Source organism: Eublepharis macularius, chromosome 2, assembly GCF_028583425.1.
Source record: "Eublepharis macularius isolate TG4126 chromosome 2, MPM_Emac_v1.0, whole genome shotgun sequence".
NCBI classification, from domain to species: domain Eukaryota; kingdom Metazoa; phylum Chordata; class Lepidosauria; order Squamata; family Eublepharidae; genus Eublepharis; species Eublepharis macularius.
The window spans coordinates 71,697,025-71,722,457 of NC_072791.1; the positions used below are offsets into that span (position 1 = coordinate 71,697,025).

The 25,433-nt window shown below is 40.6% G+C and overlaps 1 protein-coding gene across 2 annotated transcripts in view; it reads right to left on the bottom strand.

Annotated features, from left to right (window-relative positions):
- The window catches only part of SIPA1L1 (signal induced proliferation associated 1 like 1), a 263,833-nt gene extending 239,006 nt beyond the window's left edge, over nt 1-24,827 (bottom strand). For both annotated transcript variants that reach the window (XM_054970694.1, XM_054970693.1), the window contains exon 1: nt 24,772-24,827. The gene's annotated coding sequence lies outside the window, so the exon portion shown is untranslated. The remainder of the gene's footprint in view (nt 1-24,771) is intronic.
- Between the last annotated feature and the right edge of the window lie 606 nt (nt 24,828-25,433).

Here is a 25,433-nt window from a genome sequence, read left to right on the forward strand (position 1 = left end):
CCCCCGAGGATGTTACACCCTTCAGTTCTGATCAGGTCTTCTGAGGAACCAAGGAAGCCGTTGACTCTCTCGACTTTGAGCGGCGGGTTCCTGTCAGAGCTGGAGCTGGAGATTGCAGGTCCAGGGTGGGATGGTCTTGGCTTGGGCGCACTAGAACTGCCTTGGGTGAAGCAGAAGGCACTCAGCTCCAAGGTGTTTTCAACCCTGAGGAGGTGGCTCTCGGAACCAATTATGGTCTCTGAGTCGAGGACGGTCCCAGTTCTGATGGCACGGCCTCTCCAGCAGCCATTGGTTCTTTCATCGTGGGTGTGGGTACCCCCATGGCCTTAGTCCATAACGCCACCTTAATTGACTAGATGTCTCAGAATGGGCCTTTGGGGTGAATTTTTGGCAGTGCTTGCAACTCTGTGGCTGGTGACCTTCACCGAGGCACATCAGGCACAGGGAGTGACTGTCAGTCTTGGTCATTTTGCATTGCATTTAACGCAACACTTAAAGCACGCTTTTCCAGACATTTTTCTCTAACAAAAGAGCCACGAACTAGAAGAACAAGTAGAAAGTACTTATTTCCGACGACGAGCTAGAACCTCTCAGCACGGCAGCGAAAGAGGAACTGAGGATAACAGGGGATGCCCTGCCTATCCTAGGGCTATTTCAGCTGGAAAGTAGCCACGTAGGCACTCTGGAAGGCGGGAGCGCCCCCTGCTGGAAGTTTTAGCTAGAAAACCTCCAGAATTGGCGGGACTGCACAGAAAACTGAAGATGAACACACTGTTGCTTGAAGAGGGGAGCTCCATCTTCTCCTCCTTTCAAGTGTGGAACAGCACAAATGTTAGCACCAGCTACATTTTGCTTTCCACCAGCCCACCCTCCACAGTTAAGCTCAAGGGTTTGGTTTCGTTCTTTGTCTGTTTAGTTTTGCTCCTTTGTTTTCTCATTAATTTTCTATTTTAATCCTTGAACTCCCCTCGCCCCCAACTCTGGCCCTCAAACTGCTGTTCCTTGGCACTCTTAATTAAAAAAAAACACAAGAAATTTGTATTTTCTTTCCCCCCCTCATTTTATTTCCCAAACAAGGACTGGTTCAGAGCCCTGGAGGGCAGGCAAGACTTTGAGGGTAATTTACAGATTGCCACAACCTGTTTTCCCATTTATCAGACTTCACTCATCCAAAAAAGAATTTATTTCTTTATAAATAATAAAAATATATCACTGAATTTCAAGGTATGTAACATGCAATCATAACATGAAATCTAACATATGCAATAGACTAGGATTACAAAAATTAGAAAAAATGCAAAAACAGTGTCAGACATGATCTGTCAAACAATGCAGAAAATGGGACTCAAAACATAGAAAACAATGCAGCAAAAGCAGGGTAAGATATCCAACAAACAGATAATATATACAAACAGATAATATATTGCTGCCAAGTAGGCCCCCTCTCCTGCTCTAAGGTCTGCCAAGAACTGTGTTTGAGTTTCCTGCACTGCTGTTTTATAACTACCCCAGAGACTGCCTTGCATGTGTACACTCTGGTACACGTGTCAGTTTCCTGCCTGCTTGCTAGTTATCCTGCTGTTGCAATAAACTGTGTCAGTTTCCTGAATCCATGTCTGGACAACTACACTAAGGACTCTCTTTCTGGGCAGCCCTGCCCAGGCCTATATCTGGACCTTCCGGTGTGTTTGGACTCCACTACACGTGTGCCTCCCGCCTGCCTCGCCATCTCTCATGGGCTGTGCTTGCTCCCTGCTATGGACTGTGTTTTACGTGCTGTTTCCCTGCCTCCATGGAAGCCTGCCTCACCCAGGCCCAAGCCACGCTGTTAGCAGCCAGATTCCAGACGGGGAGACCTCCAGCAAGCCTGACCAGGCACCCCCTGGCCAGTTCCAGCCTGCAGCCTCCCGCGGGCCGGTCACCCAGCTTGCCCTCGCTACCGGGCAGCCTGCTAGCAAGCCCCAGCCATGCCCAGCCGACAGCCATGTTCTTAGGCAGCCAGAAGACCCAGAGAAGCAGCCTGCTTTGGGAAGCCATTTCAGAGGAGCGAGCCGACCACGTACGCAGTGAGAGAACCTCACCCTGCTCTGCATATCTTAATAGCCACCCCAGAGAAGAAGCTAAGTGCTGACCATCCCAAGCACTTAGAGAATGCATCTCAAAGCAGCCTCCGCATTCCAGAGCTGATGACATCAGGACAAGCCCAGCTCGCTGGAACATCCATTCAACACGCTCGGATCTTCCCCTCCCTCCTTTGTCCCCTCTTCCTAAGGTGTCACTATGATACTATCAGAATCCTAAAGTGGCCCATCTAAGGCATTCAGAAAGCCATTAAAACCTTTGTTTTAACCCATGAGAACCACAAGGTACAGCACCAGCACCAGGGTACGTTTTGGGGTATATAAGCCAGCCTCTCAGGCCACATGGCGCGCGTCATTCCTCTCCTGATCCCAGCCGGCGTGTCATTCCTCTCCTAATCCCAGCCGGTGCGTCATTCCTATCCTGACCCCCTGCTGTCTCTCTACTCGTGGTTCTGGTGCTGGCATTGGACCACCTCACTGCTATATCTCTGCTTCGCTTCAGGATTGTAAGTATACCCAACTTCATTGTGGGGTACCTGCTAATGCGACCGTCTCTATTTTCCTACCTCTATGTTTCCTAGTTCTTGTATGTAACCCTGTATGTGTGTGCAAGTTCAGGAATACACCACATTACTAGTAAAGACACGTTGTACTGTGATTTAGTCTGCCTCTTTATTATGTGAGCGTCTGGAGAAGGGACCTTGGTATAGATGGTTAGATCCGCGCTAAATTTAGTTCTGGGCTGCTAAGCTAATTCCCCATTCAAAAGAGCAGTTCCGGTAACAATATGCCATACACAGTGGCATATATATTCCTGGTTCCTTTATACAAGCACCTTCCTGAACCATTCTGTTCTATTATCTTTATAAAAATGTCCTTTCAAATCTAAACACCAAAGTTTTAATAGTACCCAATATACATACAGACTTATTTGCCTACTTTTGAATTTGTTAACTGTTTTTCTGTACAAGTGTACACACATTAAAATATAAAAATAAAAAGACATGGTTTAGACTTCCTGAGTTTCTTCATATCTCACCACAGGTAGATAGAGGACCACGGGGCAGATGAGTAAATTATTGGCATGACTCTTAATCAAATCTGATAACTATGCAAAGAATGGGGTATTACTGCCACCACAGAAAACTTGATACACTTAATAATTAATAAACCTTGAAATCTGGAACAAACACTTGGCATGATGGTGAATGTAGCTGATAGCTGTGTATGCACATAAATTAAATCCATCCTTATATTGCAGTACTGCCATTATCAGCAAAAATACCAATGTGGCAGAATGATGGACAATGAGCCTTCTAATCTCTCATCAAAAACCCTGTGCTCTCTGTGGAATCCTCCTGAAAGCCCTGACTGTCCTTAAATCTGACACCATGAGTTGATTAATTCTCCTGCTCTACATTTCTGTTACTATATCAGAGCTTGCTGGCCTCAGCATTTGCTTTATAAAGCTCTGAGCACTAAGGCTTGCAGCAGCTTTGGTCATGGCAAACATGCGGCTGAAAAGGAACAAAGTTAGAACTATGCATTTATTCACTTTGGGACACTAAAATGATCCCAGATAATAAAACGAACACCACAGATGTAGTAGAAGTTTGCCTCGATGGACCGGACCGTGGAACTACCAGACCATAAAGGAACCCACAAAGTCTTCTCGTCTTAGAGAAGATCTTTTCGTCTCTTGCAACTGTGACTACCAACACCCCCACTGATCTACCTACACATACTGAAGTGTTTGGCTCTTAACAAGGGAGTTTTCTGCACATGCTTTTTTCCCCATGCTGCTTTGATTTATTCCCTGATTTCCACACACATTTTTTCACTTTGGGGCTTTTTAAATTTCCCCCCAGGTTTCTTCCAGTTCATTTGAGAAAACTTTTACTCCAATCTTTTTCTGGAAGCTGATTTTGAATCAGAGAACATATACCTTTTCACGTACCTGAGAAAAGCCCAGATTTGCTGACAAGCCTGAAATCGAAAATGACACACAGAGAAGGAGGGTTTTAAAAAGCCAAAAAGGTACCTTCTTCCATTCTTGGTGGACATGTAAAAAAGCTAAGGATTTCTGGAATATGGTCTCACTGTTCATAAAGAAAACGCTAGATTTGCATATTACCCTAGATACCACGATATTTTTACTGTCTATGTTTGATAGTAACTTTCCAAAGGAACAAAAATACTTATTGCAACATATTATTACCGCTGCAAGATTGATATATGCACAGGTCTGGAAACAAAAAAGTGTACCTGATGAGAAAAAATTAATAGAGAAGCTTGTTATATTGTATAGAAATGGACAGACCTCAATTATGAATTTAGAAAATAACAAAACTTTTATAGACAGATGGAAAGATGTATATGACAGGCTGAACCTGACAACCAAGTATACCATATCATGAAACTTACATTAGTTATTAAATCGGATGTATAATCAAGTTATACAAGAATATTACTTTGCAGTATTATTGCACCGCTCCTTCGTGTAAATAATTGGAAATTTTCAATAAAAATTTTTTTAAAAAGCCAAAAATGATAAAGGGAGTGCCTGCAGATTTTAAGAAATGGATGCCCTTAGTGGCCACCAGTAAGCAGTCATAATAGTACTGCCAGCCTTCAAGCCTAAGTTTTTGTCAGCAAAAAGCAGGGAGACGGGGCAAGGCCATTTCCAGGGCTGATTTGGCCTTTAAGGGAGGACTCACTGCAGCCAGTCCTGGCAGTAGCCACCACATGATTTGTTACCACATGTCTCATTGAGGCTCTGCTGCTTGCTAGTATTCAAAAGTAGCCATTCCCATGAAAGCCAATGTGATGTGATGGTTAGTTTCATACTAGGATCTGGGAGACTCAGGTTTGAATCCTCATTTTGGTGCAGAAGCTCACTGGGTGACTTTGGGCCACTTTCTCAGCCTAATCTATCTCACAGGGTTGTTGTGAAGACAAAATGGAAGACAGGAGAATTATGAAAGCAGCTCTAGATGCCAATATGGAGAAAGACAGGATGTAAATGAAGTAAATAATAACTAGCTGAAGATAGGAGGCCAGATTGGTGGATGGGAAGAAAAAATGAAAACATGGGGGCTGCCAGGAGGAAGGAAAGAGGAAATAATGTGGGGAGAGCATACAGGGGGGAGTGAGGTACCCTGCCACCGCTTCCTCCCCCTCCTTGCAGGATCCCCATCCCAAAACTGTGCCTGAATCAGCCAGCACCACATCACTTCACCTGAATTTTCCCAGAGAGAAGGTGCCAGGAAGAAGGAAAGCTGAAGACAGGAGATAAGATAAAGGCAGGTTGGCTGGTGGGGCTGCAGATGAAAGAAAGAGGAAATAGTGGAGGGGCAAGAAAACAAGATGCAGGCCCCTTGTTCCTTTCTAATAGAAGTGTCCTGTTTCTGGCCCATTCAACTCCATCCTCACTGAGATCTTCTGTCACAGTGCTCCATAAATACTTGAAAATTCAGGTCAAGCCCTCAAAGCCTGGTACCACTATTTACACATTTTACAAGGTGCTTACAGCTTTCCCAGAAAACATAAACAGGGCCCAGGGCTGTTTAAAAAGAGTCCCAGTTTATTCATAAGTTGTAAGAGTGTTAGAACTAAGCTTGGGAACAGAAGTTGTGAGAATATCCTCTCAAATGAAATTCTTATCTGTTCTGTGTGAAAAGCAAGACACCTAAGTCACAAATTCAGAGGTTGCTAACTTTTAAAAGCTGGCAGCCTATCACAGTAGATAAAAGGAACATTTGAACAGGGTATGAATAATGAATGTGTTCTGAACACAACTGGAGTATTTACAGTAGTAAACTAATTTGCGCTGCTCCAACTGTTCTAACAAAACCAACAGCAGAAAGTGTCAAGCAAATAAATTTGCAATTAGAATAATAAATATTTATGATACAATATAACGCATTTATCCGGTGGGTGACAAGATTTTCTTTTGGACATCTTAAATGTTGTGTGTTGTGTTATACAACTCTTCTAATGTCAATAAATTAACCTTTGACTGTGATTTTCAAAAGCTTATGCTACAATAAAGTTGGTTAGTCTTTGTGGTGCCACTGGACTCTTTACTATTTTGCTACTACGGACCAACATAGCTAACTCTTCTGGATCTATGAAATGTTGAGATCTTAAAAAAAAAATTTTTCTTTTGGAATGAACAAAATGTGCTAAAATAGCATAGGGTGCAGTAGTTTGCAGTTCTCTTTCAGTTTACTATTAAGTTATTTGAAATTTTGCTTATAGAGAACCAAGGCTTTTATATTCTTTAAAGCAGCCAGTTAATACAGCTTTATATACCAAGTCATAAATGATGCATTTTATGTTGTTAAAGCAGAAAAACAGGTTTAGCTTTGATAGGAAAGTACCACATATATTTCCATTTCCCCCCAGCTTTTTTCTATGGCTTTTTGATTTCTGAAAATTTTACATCTCTAGTCAGGCATAATGTGGAAGGAACCCATTAGGCTAGTGTTCCTGAACTGCAAGACAGATCTTGCTACAGGGAAACAAATGATAGTTAGGGAAGGTCAATGTTTTCCCTAACATAATAATACCCAAAATTTTGTGTATAATTTCTCTACACCATAAAGCCAAGTGTGGCATTCTCTCTCCCACCCCACCCCTTTATTCATTATCCATTTAAAACATCTGTATGCCACTTTTATATCCAAGGTGGTGAACATTTTAAAAATTAAAACAAATTTTAAAAATTATTAAATTTAATAATTAAATTAAAAAATTCAACAAACACATATAAAGCAAGTTCTTATGCAACTGATTGTACATAACATAGAGGATATCAGGTGAGAACCAAACGGTGAAATCTGAGAATACCTCATATATAGAGTCAGTTCAATTTAACCTGTTCATTTAATAACCACATGCATAGCCATATAATGTTTCATAAGGTTTGCTGCCCATTTGTAGCTGGCCGAAACCAAATTACCAGTCCCAAACTACAGGCATAAAATAATACTAAACAGGGGGTCTTGGGAGGAAACCTCTTAACTAAGAAGTTGCCAAAATTCAGGAGGGGGGGTAGGGTTCAAATATTAATTATCCTAGTTAGGAAAATGAGCCATTGCAAAATAAGCCCTAATGAAGTTCAGTCAGTTCAGAATGAGCTCATGCTAACACCAGCTAGCGCTCTCTGCCACCTGCTTCCCCCCTTTTCCAAAGCTTACTACTGCAGAGGAGATGCTTGTGACTGTGACAGCAGGGGTGGAGGGCTTTAGTGATGGCCCAGTTTTCACTGTTAAGACCTGATCTCGTATGAGCACTGCTGCTTCATTCAGCATGATCAGCCAAACATTAAAGAAAAGGCATCTGCCATCATACCAACACTTCCAGCATCCCTTCTTATCAATACGTTTTGGGAAAAAAGGAACAGAGGCCAACAGGAGGGCTGACAGGATGTTCCCCTGATTTTCGTCTTTCTGATAAATTAAGCTAATCAAGAGCATCAAGGGATCTTGATTACAAGATCATGTTAGCTAGAGCTTGCATAGTATGTTCTTCTCTTTCAGTTGGTATTCTTCCCCTGATAAAAATGCCAAACTATTTGTTTGAATTAATTCTCCCAAAGTACAGAAGAGCATTTATGCTTGTGTGTTGGAACACCTTGCCATTGGCAGTGTTGTTGGAAAGGTTTGGTGGTATTCCATACTCTAATAGACTTTGGGGATATAATACTAACCAAATTGATTCTATAGATCGTATTCTTTTGGAATCCCCTGCATTTTTAGATTGGAGAGCTAAATTGATTCTTTCTCCTCATTTTAAGCAAGATTTTATCTCTCTTGAAGCTCAATCCTATTGGCTATTAAGAGATGAAGATAAACAAATAACTTTGCAGGGCCAGATCTAGGGGAGCAGGGGGGTCACTTGTCCCGGGCACCGTCAAACAGAGGGCGCCGGAGCAGCTGCTGGCCGGGAGCGCACCTCCTGGCCCTCTGGCAGCAGCGTGGGAAGGCTGGGAGGCTGCCCATGCCACGCTGGGTGCCTGCCGTGCTGACAGGGAGGCCAGTTTGCTGTGCGCTCCCGGCCCTCCAGCGGCAGCACAGGCAGCTGGTCAGCAGGGCTGGGAGATCCGCAGCAACCAGAATGGCGGGCACGCTCCCGGGGCCACCCTGCATGATAACGTCACAGAAGTGATGTCATCATGCACTCTTGGGAGTGTGGGGACAGAGGCACTGCCAGCCTTGGACTGCCCCAGGTGCTGGCAATCCAAGATACGGCTCTGTAACTTTGTATCTGGCTAAATTTTTGGCAGCTGTAGTAAAATCATGAAATTATGGCCGTAAACTCTAGGTTTAACTTTTAGTAGGTAATGGCTAGTGTCTATGATTTTGTCATGAAAACAGTAATTAAGAAGAAGCAACTAATTATGACCATAACTAATTTTAAACTACTCACTAAATATCAATAGTTTAAAAATTGATCAACAGTCTTTTCTTATATACAAATCCAGTAAGTTGCAAGGCAACTCAGAAGGCAAGATTCTAATTAAGAGTTGTATAATGAGTCCATCACAAATCAACCCTGGCATTTCTATGCTGCCTTTCCAGAAAAACTGCTCAAAATCTCCTCTCTGCTTTGGTACTGCAAACAAGCATGGACTGCCTGAACTCAGCAATACTTCAGTCACTCCCGAAGTGCTCAAGCACACCAAAGTCTAAAGTAATCAGGAAAACAAAATCTATCTAGATATGTTTGTGCTATCGCTTGATGTAATACAAACTAGTGTGTGCATACACACACAGAGGTTCATTTATTCATCCTCAACATGATAAAGTCTAAACTTCAAGAAATGTTGTCCTTTATCTAAGTCTGAGATTAGAGGAGTGTTTGTATTACACAACTTTTAGGCATATTTCAAACTATAACAGCAAATTGTGGTTTGCTGCTACGCCAATGAACATCCAGGAAGAGATCAAAAGGCTTATGTTCCCTCCCCCCACTTCCATTCACACAAGTTAACTGAGGAGTTACTTCTGTCATTCACTGCAAAACACAGTTTGCTCTATATACAAAAAAACAACCAGGACTCTACATGGTAGCTTAATCCTGGACTTGCAGTTCAGATACAACAAGAGGCTATGGTTTGTCTCAAACACAGAAACAGCTCATTAGCTGGCCATGCATAATGAGTAGAGAAGGGCTCTCACAAGCTTGTTCATGTAGACAATCCATTGTTTATTTTGATGCTTGAACTATGTCGGGGAGTGGCAAATGCTGCCACAAAATTTATTACAGTACTTAAAACCCAAAGAAGCAAACATGTAAATTACTTTTTAAAGTATATGGCTAACCTGTATCTAGTTGAGGGACTCCTTGCCTATCACATAGTCTTGACATTGGCAGAGCTGGAATACATTTCAGAGAAGAATTTTAGTCGTCATCATGCTTCTTGGTTTTAGTGCTGCCCTGGAAAAGACAAGGGCTGCACTGAATGCTACAGACCTCTGCTAGACAAGGTTTTTAATGAGCCTAGACAGGTTTAGCCAATTCCCTGCAGTCTTGGACATGAAACTCAGCACAAGCCTCTGCTTGCAGATTTAAAATAAAAACTCTTGGCACTGTGTGAGTGAGTGAGTGTGCGTTGCGTGAGAGAGAGAGAGAGAATGAAATCGAGTAAAGGAATGTATAAACTGAGTTTCTGTTCTTCTCCATGGCTAGGGAAAATGCAAGATGGCCTACTTATTAATGTGCTAGTCATCTTATGTGAAAAACCCATGAACTCTAATATTTACTTGAATATCTACAGATGCATTACTGCTGCTTTAATTTACAGTGTCATAGGAAATTAGAGTAACCATTTAAACCTTCAGTATCTATTTTTTATTTACATTTACAGTTTCCCTTTTTCACTGAGACTCAAAGTAGAACATATAATTACAAATTTAGAGAACAATGCACCAACAACATCATAATACCTACAACAAAACAATATAATAAAACACATAGTGCAAACCTGGATTATAAAACAAGAGAACAATATAGTAACTGCATAATATATGCAATGATCTACAGCAAAAAAAAATTAAATTACAAGATTTAGTAAATAAAACTCAATAGTTCTCCTATTAGAATGAATTCTCAGTAACGTTGTAGTAATAACATCTGAACTACAACTTTGGAAGTATTTATATACAACAGGCCCCCAGCTGGCCTTATACTTACCACTTATCACAAGTAATCAAGAAAATATTTATGATGACCAAAGTGAATACAAATAGTCATCGTGCAGTAAATTCAATTCTCCAGGAGAACCAAAGAAGCTAATCCATGAACCAAAGCACAATACATGCTGGATATATTTTAGAGAGATACATCAGTACTGGGCTAATTGTGTGCACGGCCATCCATTCAATTATATTTCATGAAGTTCAGTTTTATCATCTGACCCTTACCATGATTGTCCTCAAAGAGAAATTAAAAACCTAAGCCTATAAAACTGTTATTCAATTCAATCCCCAGCAAATTAATCCAATACAGTATCTCTAATACAGGAACTCAAAAACCAAAACGCCAACGTGCAATAATTTCTGAAAGTTATGAGACTTGACATCAAGAGATAAAAATGTTCATAGAAATAGAAGCAATCTGATCAGAGTGGCTTAGTGTTTCAAGCTAATATCCTGCTCTGACATAACTTGGCAAAGTCACATTTATATGCTATCAAGAGTGAGATTTACAATGTTAGCTGTTGTGCACAGTCCAAGGCTATGGGCATCTTAACCTTGGTTTTCCGTCGTTTGAGATACTTCCTGCTTTATGAATGTGGTGGAAATACTCTATTTGAGAGTACAAGAACGAACTGAGGCTTATCAGAGCTCATCATTGATAATTAATTAATTTAGTTGCACCAACACCCTGACAGTACATAAACTAAGTCCTACTACAGCTCACAGCAAACCAACACAGTGGTTATATCATAACATATTTCCTGGATAATCAATGACATTCTTGCGTTACATTACAGACTACCCTCTAAGCCTTTTGGTGAGGGTTTGCTGCACATCAATTAGCAAACAGAAATAAGATGGTGGTTATACAAGAGAATTACTACTAAAGATAGGTTGCAACGGTATAAAATTAGGAAGGAAAAGGAAGGAACTTTACTGGGGTTTCACAATGCCAATTTTCAATAAAAGAGGGGGAATAAGAACATAAGAAGAGCCTTGCTGGATCTATCTAGTCCAGCATCCTATATCACAGAGTGGGCAAATAGTTGCGATGGAGGGCCAACAACAGGGCCTAGAAGGGGAGACCTTCCCCTGAAGTCCCAGAACTGTATTCAGAGGTCTTCCACTTCTGAATATGGATGTTCCCTCCAGCTAGGCTGTAGCTCACATGTGCAGTTGTAACTGGGGTGTCTCTCTCCTCCATATCTCCCATATACACTTTTTAAAACTCCTACAAGAAACCACAGAATGTATCAGTCATTGTAATAAAACTACCTATGAACATGTATTTATCACTAGGGTTCCCAGATCCAGGTTGGGAAATTCTTGGAGATTTTGGCAGTGGAGCCTGGATAGGGTTTGGGGAGGGGCCTCTGTGAGATATAATGCCAGAAAGTTCACCCTTCAAAGCAGCCATTTTCTCCAGGGGAACTGGTTTCTTCTGTTGCCTGGAGATCAAGTGTAATTCCGGGAGATCTCCAGCTGCTACCTGGAGGCTGGCATTTATCACTGATTTAAATATTTTCAGGATTTTCCCATGCCATTCTGTCTAGCAGGGCTTATTTAAGACAGGAAAAGGGGGAGGATTTGCAGATGAGGAAAACACACCACTTTTCCTCTCACTGTTTCTCTTTTCCAGTATCACATCTCCTTCCCACCCCCACCTCAAGCTCTCCCCTCCTCACCACCTTGTACTTGCCACAACTCCAAATGCTCCTAAACACAAAGGGTGATAAACACATGGAATTCGTTGCCACAGGAGGTGGTGGCAGCTACAAGCATTGCCAGCTTCAAGAGGGGACTGGACAAATATATGGAGCAGAGGTCCATCAGTGGCTATTAGCCACAGGAGATAGATGGTATTCTCTTTGTGGGGAGGTGGTGCTCTGTTGTCTTGGTGCTGGAAGGAAGGCAGTGGGAGGGCTTCTGGTGTCCTGGCCTCACTGACAGTCCTTTAGATGGCACTGGATTTCTAGCCACTGTGTGTGACAGAATGTTGGACTGGATGGGCCACTGGCCTGATCCAACATGGCTTTGCTTATGTTCTTATGTTAAACTCTGCCTTTTACACAATTCTGCACTCACAGAGATTTCAGTGAACTTTGGAAGGAGTTACCCCCATATTAGGGAGAATTTTCCTGAAAACATGGGATTTTCCTGGGTTTGCATAATCCTAAATCGCACTTGCCCATTGTGCAGATTTGCACAGCCCTTAACTATTAGATATAGGAATATCTCCCAACAGAATTTTTAATAATTTATTAAATGCCAGTTTATGAAAAAAGCCTTGTTTCAACATACTAACATCTTTGAGGCCTCAGCACCAAAACCATTATATATTTTTGATCATCAACAGATCCGAACAGGTGCACCAGTCAATTCCAACTTGCTATTTGCATTACCGAATGCACATTATTCATTCACTAAGAAGCACTGTTAAGGACTATTACTTTAAGTACTTAATCCGCAAGAGGAGGCATGAAACATTCAAATACTAAAGTGCAGCAAAGGCCTGCTACTATATGCTACCATCTATGAAATATCAAAATGGTAGACTCTGTATCAGTGTTCTTTCTCCAATTAAAAAGAGGTAAATAAAGCAGGTAAGCCAAAAGATTTTCCTATATATTCTATTTTTAATAGTGGGAACAGTCTAGAAATGAAGGGACAATTTTAACAAGCAGGACAATTTATATTACAATGGGAAGTTCTTTAGGAAAAGCCTAAATCCCTAGGGAAATTGTATTTCCATTAGTATGATTCATTTCACCACCACTTCCATACTGCCTACCAAGTCTATCTGTACTATACATTTTAAAGTGTAACCCTATATTTAAAAAAGCACTAAAGTAAAGCGAAGTAATAGGTTTTGCCTGGCCCTTGATGAAGAGATCAGCTATCAGTGGTGCCTGGTTCTTCAGGCAGGACTGCTTCCTTTATAAAGGTGGTAAAATAGCTAGTCATCTTGCTACTTTAGATATACCTGGATAACATCAAAGGATGGTGAGAAGTCTACAACCCCCTTTCCATTCTCAGTTCTGAGCCGAACAACTCATGCCTTCAGAAGATCAAGGCTTTAACTATCAAGAGGCACTCTAAATACAGTAGAGGCTGGAGGCAGTACAGATTGTCTCTGTTGGGGGTGAATTATGAAAACAATATATACTGATGTGCCCAGTTTACACTGGCTTTGTAAGTCATACAGGATACAATTCAAGGTTATGGTCTGGACCAAGAACCAGCTTAGTTCTACTTGTTTCAGGCATTGACTCCCATCAGTCCATGCAACTATTCAGATCAAAAACGTAAGCCCCTTAAAGTTATCCACTAGAATACAGAGAAGCATTCTTATTAGCTGCCTCTACCGCAAGAGTATTCCCTCTCTAAACATATCCTCATTTGGCACCTTGTCCTGCATTTTAAGAATAAAAGGTGGTTTACCTGAATTAACTTTTTATATATTGCAGCTGTTTCAAGATACTAACTCGTCAAGAGTGCTTTGTATCCAACATATAATAACAAAAGCCAACATAAAAAATAAAAGGTGTATCTATTTTTAATTGCTGATTTCGAAGGTATTGGCCAGTCCACTATCACAGACTAAGTTGAAAAGTGTGTCTAGAATCTATATTCTCTACTCTTTGGCAGTAACAAACTTTGTAGGGTGTGCAATGAAAAGTACTCTACATGAATCAGATAAATCAGATCAAATAATTTAGACTTCCAGCGCATAAAACAAGAAGCCAGTATGGACCCTAGAAAATGAAGACACATAACGAACTGAACAGAGAGGGACCGGTATCTGAAGTTTTTCTTCACATTATAGTTCAATTATAAATTGTGTTTTACCTAGAACACTAGTGCTTCCAAGCTTATGCCTGTCCTTGAGGCAAGAGATATTTACTCAATTAACTGTAAACTGTTCTACGCAATACATTTTATACTACAAAAACTAGTATGAAGTAGCAATAAGAGTGTTGAAATAGCTTCTAGGGGACCCAAGTTCAAATCCCCACTCTACCATGAAGCTTGCTGGATGACCTTGGGCCACTCAGTCTCTTTCAGCCTAACCTACCTTATACAGATGTTATTAGGATAAAATGGGGAAGGAAGAATCATGGCCATTATCCTGAACTCTTTGGAGGATGGGAAGGACTTAAAAAATTTACTAAGTTATACAATTCAATGATAGTAATCAAATACTTCAAAAAGTAAAATTGCAAAATGTATAGTGTCCTTTGAGCTAAAACGATCCCTTAATTTGGCAGTTACCTAGCTCACTGGCTTTAAAAAAATCCTAATCCGAATCAAAATTGTAAAGAGTTTATATTCTAGTAGTAAACCAAAATAATCCAGTTTAAGAAGTTACTGCTATTCTGTTTATATATATTCATTAAAAGGATTTTTTTTCCAAAGTCCACTCCTGCCTTGACAGTACTGTGATTTGATAACCAAGCTTTCAGTGGCTTTGGAGAAATGAAAAAGGTGAAAAAGGGAGGAAGGGGTTCTTTTTGACCGCCAAAAGGGCTGTATTTGGGATCATGGGCCCTGCATGGACAAAAAACACGTGGAACGGGAGTGGTAATAAAGAGAGGAACTGGTAGTGATTGAGTAAAAAAGCTGACTGGATACAACCCCAAGTTTATTCATCACTCTGCACCAGAATATTTTGCTGTATGGCATAAAAATAAATGTGCATGAAGTTCTTGTTATTGCTTTTTTGTATGTAAACTTAGCTTTACACCAGTGATACTCACTCAGTAGCTCAGGAGCTACCTGTGGCTCTTCTAAGCACCATTCCCCAACATGGTACCTACCCTATAGTTCAGGAAAGTGGAAAATGCCTTGCCTTCTATACTGTCTTCTATATTCAATTAAATTAAGCTTTCGGAAACAATAATGGAATTATTTTCATAATGGAATTATGAAAAATTGAGGAGAGATTATGCTAGAGTTAGAAGTTAGCTTTTGGGTTTGGTGATGACAGGCAGGGTTACCACTATATTTATTTATTTATGCAAGACAACACTTTGTTATGACTTTAATAAGGTTATAAGAAACTGAAGAGTTAAGATTAAGATTTTTGGTAGCTATAATTAGAAAATATAATCATTAATACAAAACCCTGAATGACAGAAAAAGAATGTGGCTCCTACCTTTTGGAGCTGGCTCATAGAACCAAAGAAAATTTGTGAAGGCCTGGGATAACAGATTTTCCACAGTCGTAATTTCTGCAGATATTTAAAAAATCCAACATAGACCTGCAACTCAAAATTGACCACGACAATTCATGCTTTCTGTATAAATAATAATGCACTGCAATGTCAAAAAAAGTTTATAGGACCTCAATAGATTAATTTTATAGACTGACCTGCTCAGAATGACAGTTAAAGCATGCTAATTTTTTATAGCCTCATAAAAAAAACCTAAGAAGTGGTTAATTTCAACATCTAACTAAATCAGCTAAATGGAATGGAAATAGTAATCCCCGTCAAATTAGATTTGAACTCAAAGGCTTCAGAGGTCATCAAGACCCCTGAACATCAAGCCACTGCTTATGCTACAATAAAATTGGTTAGACTTAAAGGTGCTACTGGACTCTTTTTGATTTTGCTACTACAGACTAACATGGCTAACTCCTCTGGATCTATAAAAATAAGCATTCTAATGTTAATTATCAGAAGTGTTAATTAAGTTGAATAGCCAAGAACTGAATGTCTCTCTCACATAAGAAATCAGGACCACAATGAAAGATGTTTAATGATTCTCCAATAGATAATTACCAAATTTTCCATTAGATTTTGATTTCACCCTTCCAACAACAATGTTTAACTTATAAAGAGATAATGTCGATAGAACATAGAACACCAAAAATAAAGACACAAGAAGAGTTATCTCCTCACTATGGATGGTTTCAATATAGGCAAATTAGGGATCTTTACAACTTGGACTGTCTAAAGGGAGGAATAAGACTAAAAAACTCGGAGTTAGAAGCAGTGATTCTACAATAAGGCAAAAAAGATATTTCGAAAATATACAAAATACTTTTAAAATGGTATACGGAAGACGAGACAGTCAAAGTCCAGATGGTGAAATGGGCAATAAACCTTCATAAAGAAATAACAATGGAATCATGGGAATACTTGTGGAAAAATACTTTGAAGATTTCAACTTGTACCAACATTAAAGAGAATGTATACAAAATGATGTATAGGTGGTATTTAACGCCTAAGAAGATTGCGCATGGAAATGCAAATATATCAGATAAATGCTGGAAATGTAAAAAGCATGAAGGATCATTTTATCATATGTGGTGGACTTGTGAGGTAGCTAAGCAATACTGGGGAGATATAATAGAAATAATTAATGAAGTTTTGCAAACCCAAATAAATAAGAACCCAGAGTTGTTGCTACTGAACTTGGGAATGGAAGAAGTTCCAAGGCAGTACAGAACATTGCTATTTTACATGACTACAGCAAGACTTTTGTATGCGCAGAAATGGAAAGTGCAAGAAATACCAACTATAGAAGATTGGATTTACAAATTGCTGTACATGGCTGAGATGGAAAAAATGACAAGAAAACTTAAAGATCTTGATCCAGGAGAATATATTGCAGACTGGGAGAAATTGAAACAATATCTAGAAAAAAAATGGGATGTGAAAGGAGGATTGTGGCAGTTTGAGAATTATTAATATGTGACTTTATAAAGGGGAGAGAGAAGTAACTTTACCATTAATGGGGAAACTTAGCTATTAATTAATCTAAGCTAATATTAGTAATAAGGAGATTGTATTAAAAAATAGATAGTTTAAACAGTGAAATGTAAATTGATATATTAGAAAATTGGAGCTATAGAAGAATTTGAACATGCTTAGAATAAGTGATATAACATATATAGGATTTAGAAAAATTATGGTTAAGAGTAATTTGAGTAATAAGAGGAGTTTGGGGTTGGAAAGCTGTTGGAAGTCAGTAAGGGGGGGAAGGGGGGGCTATAATTTAGATAAGACGGAGAATTTGTGTATTGAATAACATTGTATGTACTCACCAATAAAAAAAATTTTAAAAAAAGATTTTGATTTCACCCTTCCTTTGAGGAGCTCCAAATGATTTAACTGGTTTCTCACCAACTAATTTTATCTTAACAACTACCCTGTATGATAGCTGGGGCTGAGAGAGAGTGCCCCAAAGTCACCCAATGAGGAATAGAATGTGGATCTCCTCATTCCTATCGTGACACTCCAGCCACTGCATCACATGGGCTATCATGAGCTGCTGTAGAACAGTGGTTAAGTGATTAGGCTATGAATCAGTACTCTATGGTTTGAATTCCTCTATTGCCATGAGCTCAGTAGGTAGCCTTGGGTAAGCCACTCCTCTCAGCCCCAGCTCCTCAGCTGTATTGTGGGGATAATAACAACACTAACTTGTTCATTGCTCGGGGTGAGGCACTAATCTGCGTAGAAAAGCGGTATATAAGCGCAGTTATTTTCATTATTATCATCATCATCATCATCTGTTATCTCTATTCAAGAGAAATTAAAGCAGTAGCAGCAGCATTCCAGTTAATCTGCAGGAAAAATTTGCAAAAAGTTGGGGGGAAATCCCAAATCCTTATACTGAGAACAGTACAAGCAAAAAAACCCCATTCAGTGAACAAATTGCAACTTCCCCCAGACAAGATGGAAGTGATACTGGTTGGGAAATTGGTAATCCTGAATGTTGTTCTCCCCACCTTTGATGGAGTTCAGTTGATCACCGAAGACTCAGTAAAGAGCCTAGGGGGTCACACTGGATCCAGCGCTGCTGCCAGATGAGCAAGCTGATAAAAAAAGCCTTTCCCCAACTCATTCTAGCCCAGAAGATGTCCCCCCACCACTACCATGACACAGCCAATCTGGCCACCTAGATCCACACCGAGGTAACATCAAGACTAGACTACAGTAATGCACTCGATATAGGTCTTCTCTTGAAGTCAATTCGGAAACTCCAGTTAGTACAAAATGCTGCACCTCAGTTATTATCAGGAGCTAGGTAGAACATGAACGTTACTCCCATTCTGCAGTCACTTCATTGGCTACTCATCAGTTACCTGGCTCAATTCAAGGTATTGGGTATCACATACAAAGCCCTTCATGGTGTTAGTTTGTTGAGCTGCCTCTCCCCCTATGCTCTGCCATATCAACTTCACTCATCTGAATAGAGACTTCAATAGGTACCACCCTGCAAATGGGCAAAATCAACAACTGTCCACACAAGCGCATTCTCTGTTGAGGCCCCCACTTTGTGGAATGACCTGCCCAATGATGTTAGTAAGGCTCCAGCTATTCTAGCTTTTCACAAACTATGCAAAACTGAATTATTCAGGAGGGCTTTTTTACACAGGTAGGAGGGCTGTGCTATATCAATAAAAATCAGGTATATGCTTTGGAAAATGGATAAGGACTGCAGGCTATACTACTGTGTACTGACATATGCTGTAACCTATTGCATTGTTTATGGGATGTTTCAGCCATAGCTCATATTGACTTATACTATGTAATCTGCCTTGAGTCACACAGTGAAAGACAGACTATAAAAACTGTAAATAAAGTAACCTGATCAGTTTTGCAGAGTCCAACTTATTGGAAGAAAAAAGAAATACTAGACAATTGTATTTTAAAAGTGGGCTTTTTATAGATGTAGCCTGCTCACACTATTTCTTTAACAGGGGCAGTGGAATAAGCAGAACTAGATTTCTTAAGTCCAGTAGCGCCTGTAAGACTAACAAAATTAGTGGTAGAGTATGAGCTTTTGTGAGCCACAGTTCACTTCTTCAGATACAAGGGTATGAGATTTCGTGAGCCACAACTCACTTCTTCAGATACCAGGTATCTGAAAAACAGAGCTGTGGCTCACGAAAGCTCATACCCTGCCACTAATTTTGTTAGTCTTAGGGGTGCTACTGGACTCTTGCTCTTTTCCACTGCTAAAATCAGACTAACACAGCTACCCATCTTGATAGATTAAGGTACTTTGCATACAGCTCTTTTAGCTAGCATAGAGGAGAAACCCTGCTTCCTCACTACTCAAAAATTGTAGCAGACATTACAACTCAGTCAGGACATAATACCACCAACATTAGTATCAGATGGTATACTATTACTATGTAAACAGATAATATTTTCTAGCCTTGCCACTATTATACCTCATTCTCTAGAAGTGCCTCAGCTTCAAGAACTAATTTCACTGACATATATGCAGCCTCTCTTCCTTCAACTTCTACCATAAAATGTTGAGGATGCAGACACTCCTTCTTTACAGATGAAGAAACACGTATTTTATTGTATTTTAATTTAAAACACTTCTGTGCTGCCTTTCCACCCAAATAGGGTCCCCAAGGTCCCAAATTGTGAAGCTAATCATAAATACAACATGAACAAAACTTGAATATGCACTGCTGTTGACAGCGCAATCCTGAACTGAATTATACCTTTCTAAGCCCATCGAATGTAACTGAATTAGAAGGGTATAAGTATGTTAAGGACTGTACTGTCTCATTCTATTTCACTGCTTTGTTTTACATTGTGTAATCTGCTTTGGGTCTTAGTGAGAAGTGACTATCTAGATGTGACTATATTATTAATAAGATGACATTTAGGTATTACTACAAATTTCTGAAATATAAAAATAGTAAGTTTTCCTCTTACTCTGTAAACGAGCACAATAAGCTATTCAGGGATTGTCCAAAGCAATAGAGACCTCACACACAATTACAATAATGCCATTTTCTAGAATTTAGGGTTCTAGTGTTTTATTTGGAGTCCATGCACCTATGATGAATGGGCAAACAGCATTTCATGTGAAATAACAAACTTGCATTCCTGAGCCTACAAAGAGCTCCAGGATTGACAGATACCATTTAGAGGCTTCTCCATCTGCTTTTAGGAACCCAGAGAGTAGCACTGACATGGCTGTGAGGACAAAAGTTAATTTCACAGTGCTACTGAAGAAAACTAGAACCTTAGGCAACAATGAACTCTTTGTCACTTGATGTAAATGGAGAGCAGCCTCACCTTTAGTAGCAAGCCTAGTTATTATGTTCATTATTAAATTAATTACAAATAACCACTGTCAAACATATTGAGGCCCATCACTTACAGTTGCCAAACTCAGGAAAATTATATTGAGAAGAAGAATGAAGCCACCAATTTATAAGTATCAAACTAGATAACATTCTAGTTAACAGATTCTTTGGAAGCAAAGCCATTGAGTCATATCTCCCAGGAAACGTGAAACTTAGAACAATCTGGCATATATTTTCCTTGGTTACAAGATGATATTTAACATACAATTAGCCTTTAAAAAAATTCTGAACTGCTCTGAACTAGAATACAACACATTCAAGTTCCTTTTACATTAAATAATTAAACTAATGTGTAAAACAGAAAGATAAAAATTTGAGGTTTTCGGACACCAATATACAAAGCTAGACAGCAAGCCTCAGGATAAAGTATCCAAAAAATCCCTAAAACATCAAGGATGACAGTTTGTAAAAATCATTTGAGTTATAAAACTGGATTGCTGTTCTCAAATTGTTATAACTGGGGAAAAAACAATACCATATGTCTGGAGAATTGAGATACTAAACCATACTTAGATAATATCTAGTTTAAAGCTTCTAAAAATCCCCAAGGTCCAACTCATCACATAAATATTTAGAAAATTCAAGAGATTTGAAGTGTTAACTGTAGTTTTTTAATGAATAAAAACTTCTAGATAGTAGTATAGTGCCCAAGTAATGCCAAAAATGTATTTTGCTGTAACTCCAATTTCTCTAGAAATAATTTTATAAGTGATGATAAAGAAACAGCTTTTACAAAAAGCAAACTAACCTGTAGGGTTTACTTCTTTGTATGCAATACTAAAGCTTTCTCTATATCCCAGTGGGGTATCCTAAATATCCTGTAAGCAGTGAATATTAAGCAGCAAGCCCCTTGGTACAAGGACTGAACTATTGATATGGAGAAAACTGCCTCTTTCTTTCATACAATGGAAATACCATAAATGAAGATGAACAGAAAGGAATTCAGGCGGGCCTCTACCCTCCCTGCTTCCTCCAGTTCTTGTAGACTGTGTGAATCAATGTAAGTCTTCCAGCTTTTCAATCTGTCTTTTGAAAAAAATTAAGTCATTTTACTGACACACAAATAGAAACATTAAAGCTTATTAAGGAAAAAAGAAACCTTAATAGGTTTGTAAGTATGGTCAAATGTTTTTCCATACTATTTTATTATTATTATTTATTACATTTCTAACTCGCCCTTCCCACAAGCGGGCTCATACTAAAATATGTAATTTTGGAAATATATACTAATTATGGAGATATATGCCAAAACATGATCACAGAAGGTCAATAAATACCTAACTGCACTGCATCCAATCAAACTCTGCAATGAGATTCCCATCAGCACTTCCCACAAAAAGATCAAGCATCCCAGCTTTCCCCTTAAGCCATGCATCCCAGCTGGAAAAAAATAGGTTCAGTGTTGCCCTAGGAAGATGCCCTCATATATGAGACCTGCATGAAGATTAGGGGGGCAGGGATGCCATTTCAATTTATATTCCTTTAATATAAAACTGAAATCAGGATCTACCTACAAGACAACCATGCCAACGAAAACTTCTGTTAAGAAAGCTCAAGCCACAAACTCAATTTTGTTTGCCGCCTTAGGAAATCAGTTTTGTTGAACGACATATTTTCACTCTGACTAACACCACCACCATTTCAGGCAAAAGACAAAGCTACTACTAGTTACCTAACACTTTGTTCATTAACTGGTAAACAAACTGACCATAAATAAACCCAACTGCACAAGTGACTAATAGCAAAATCTTCTCATTTTAGCATAAAAAGTTTAACTGCTACTTAAATTACATAATTTAATGCATTACGCAGACACTAATTAACACATGAAAACAAGCTTTATTTAAAACTACATACACAGCACTAAATACCAGCAAGAGCAACCTGTGAGCAGTTTGTGATCACAAATCTCCCCAACTGGGGCTAGGAAGTTACTGAGGGAAACAGGTAGGAAATCTACACCAAAAGTGCAAACACGACATACACAATGCTCCTGCATCCCTTAGGCAACAAATAGCTGAGCAGGAATTCCCAGCTAGAGTTTGCATCTATATTTCTATCCTGCAACAGTTGATCACCTCTGATCGCTTGTTTCACAAGAGAAATGGGGGCTCTTCGAGCAGAATAGTGTGCCTTTCACCACCTGACTATCTCCTAATGTGATCAACAGTATTTTAAAATAACAAAATTAATCATGGATAAGCTCTGACAATTAACCAGCTTTGGCACTGATGGCGTAGCATAACTCATGGAAACCACTGTCAATGAAAATTTAAGAAGTATCTCTTTTATAAACACCCAGTGTCAAAATATCCAATTTTCCTTACACACCCTAAGCGGAACCAGGAACTACATTGCTGAACTGCATATCTCCAAAATAAATAACTGGTCTCTCTATCAAGCATGACTGCAGACACATATTGCACAACCAATGAAATGAAATAGCTCCCTTCAAAGCTTGTTTACAATTTAAATAAATGAAAAAAATGAACAGGAGCCACATGCAGCAGTCACTATGGTGAAGGGGGGGGGGAAGGGTTGAGTCACAGTTTCTTCACCAAATGAATGATTTAAAGAGGAAAGACCGGTCTTCATTCATCCAAACAGACTTGGATTCCAAAGAAACCTGACACCTTTACTTCAAAACAACAAATTTACACACTGCAAGCTTTCAAAAACTCTTTGGCGTCAAAAATAGAGATTTGCTAAAAGCATCATCAAGAGCTGGTACAGATTTTAATCATCTGAGATGAAGTCAGTTACAAGAGAATTGTTTGCAAACTAGGTTTTCTTGCAGAAAAATATGTAATAGCAGCCGTCAAGGTTAGACAAGGAGAGTTTCCCACAATAAGCAACGTCACATTTTCTACCCTGTAATACAAACAAGCATATTTTTCATAAAATAAACACAATTCAGGATTATCCAGATGATGTGCATATATGAAACACAGTGAAGCTTGATTTTTAAAAAAGGTCATTTAAAACAGAAAACAAAACACCATTCTACACATATTCCATTTTCTGCTTTTAATTTTCTACCTGTTTTATAAGATCTACTTTGAACTGTTCTCTGCTCACTTATCCAAACTCCAGGAATACCAAAGCTAAATTTCATTCTTCCACTCCCTTTCCCACATTATAAACATTTAGAATATCCCCAACGGCATTACCTTTGAATTAACTAATTACTATTGCAGTATCAAAACTGGTTCAGAAACAAAATGACTACAGCAAAGCTAGCAACTAAAATTGCTTGCATATTCACAGCAGTACAAAGAAATTTCTTTTTTGACATACCCAAATAGTTTCAACGTTAAATTATATTCTCCTTTAAAAGCAGGATGAAGGAGGATATGGGGAAGTGGGGTGGGGGGACACTCTGAGGTAGTGTCAGTTGTTTCTGTCCTCGTTTGGCAGAGTTTTCTCACCATAGTGTTTGGTTTGGGTTATTTTCAGCAAGTAACTTATCCCTTTCTTCCCCTTCCAACGACTGTTCCGACCTATTCCCACTCAAAATTCTTTCCCTAAAGGGGGGTGGGGAAGCACCATGCACAATCCCACCAGTACAGCTGCCTCTCCGGCTTTGCCCATAGAAAAATGATCAGCTTAGTCAACAGATTTGAGGGAGATACGAATCCTTATCTTCCTTTGCGGGGGGGGGGGCAAAAAGATGAATCCAAGGGAAAGCGGGGGGGGGGGGGAGGTTGAGCCAAGTGAATAGTGCTGCTTGTCTTCTTGTTTAAACTGGGGGCAGGGTGAGAAAGTCAGTTTCTCTTGCGGATCAGTTGCAGAGAAGGCTCCCAGGCGCTCTGCGCAGGGAATATAGGAAAATTTTGGACAGGCAGGGGTTGCAGTGCAGGGATGGTCTTCCTCACATACCAATAAATCAAAGAAGCAAGACCGCCCCTTTAACGAATCTGAACGGGAAGGAGGCGATCGCAGAAGGATAGGGGACTGGGGGGGTGTGGAAAAAATCGAGGAGTTGAGGGGAGGAGGGGCCAAGAGGGTGCGTGCAAGGAAAGAACCCTGAAGGGCAGAGGCTTGAGAAGTAGACAGAGGGGGGCGTGTTTCCTACCCTCCCCCCTCCCCAGCATTCAGGTCTTTGCGACTCTTGGGGGGGGGGGTAGCATGGGCTGAGGAGAGGGGAGGCTGGCTCCCCTGGTTTCAGCACGCCCACACGGTTCGGCATGCAGAGATGGGGGGGGGCGAGGATGCCTCTCTCACCTCTGGTCCAGCCACACTTGGGGACTGCAGAGCAAGAGCAGAAGCCTCGGGGGGAGAAGCCTTTGCGCCGCGCCCCGTCCGGCCGCCCTACCCGGCCCCGCGCTGTCCGCGCACCCTCCTGACGAGAACTCACCCAACAAAGTTGCTGGTGCCGCTTCTGCAGAAGCCGCCTCCGCCGCTTGCTCGCTCCCTCTCCAGCGCTTGGAATGAGCTCACTCGCTCACCAGCTCGCCTGCCTGCAAGCTCCGCCTGCTTTCCTCCGAATTCTCGCGAGAAGCCGCTCCGAGCCCGGGCACCCGCCTCGCCGGAGAAGCAGGGAGGCGGGGAAGCCGGGCCAGTAACTATAGCAACTGCCAAGCGCCGGACCTAGCGGGGGGCGAGGAAGCCTGCGCAGAGGCGGGGGGTGGCGCAAGCAGGCTCTCTTTGACTGCGGCTGTGGCGGTTGCTGCAGCAGCTTTCCCTGTCCGCAGCAACGCTGCTGTAGGCCGGAAGGGCTCACATCCTGGCTCCTACGTAGCGGCGGTTGAGAGGGACTCGTTGCTGCGCGTTTTTGCAGTTGCGGCAGGGCAGCGGGGGGGGGGGGTGAGCAGAGCGACGGGGTGCCTGCGCGCCCCCGGCAGCCTCTCCCGGTTCCTGACTGCAGGCAAGCCGGCTGCCTCAGGCACAGACAGAAGTCCTATCCTACGGTTAGGTTAAAGTCTCCCCTCGCTCTCTCTCCTGAATAAATGCAGCTCGGCCGTGAGATCTCCTTTTTCTGCGCTCATATTGCGAAAGCCTTCCTACCTGAGTGGCAGA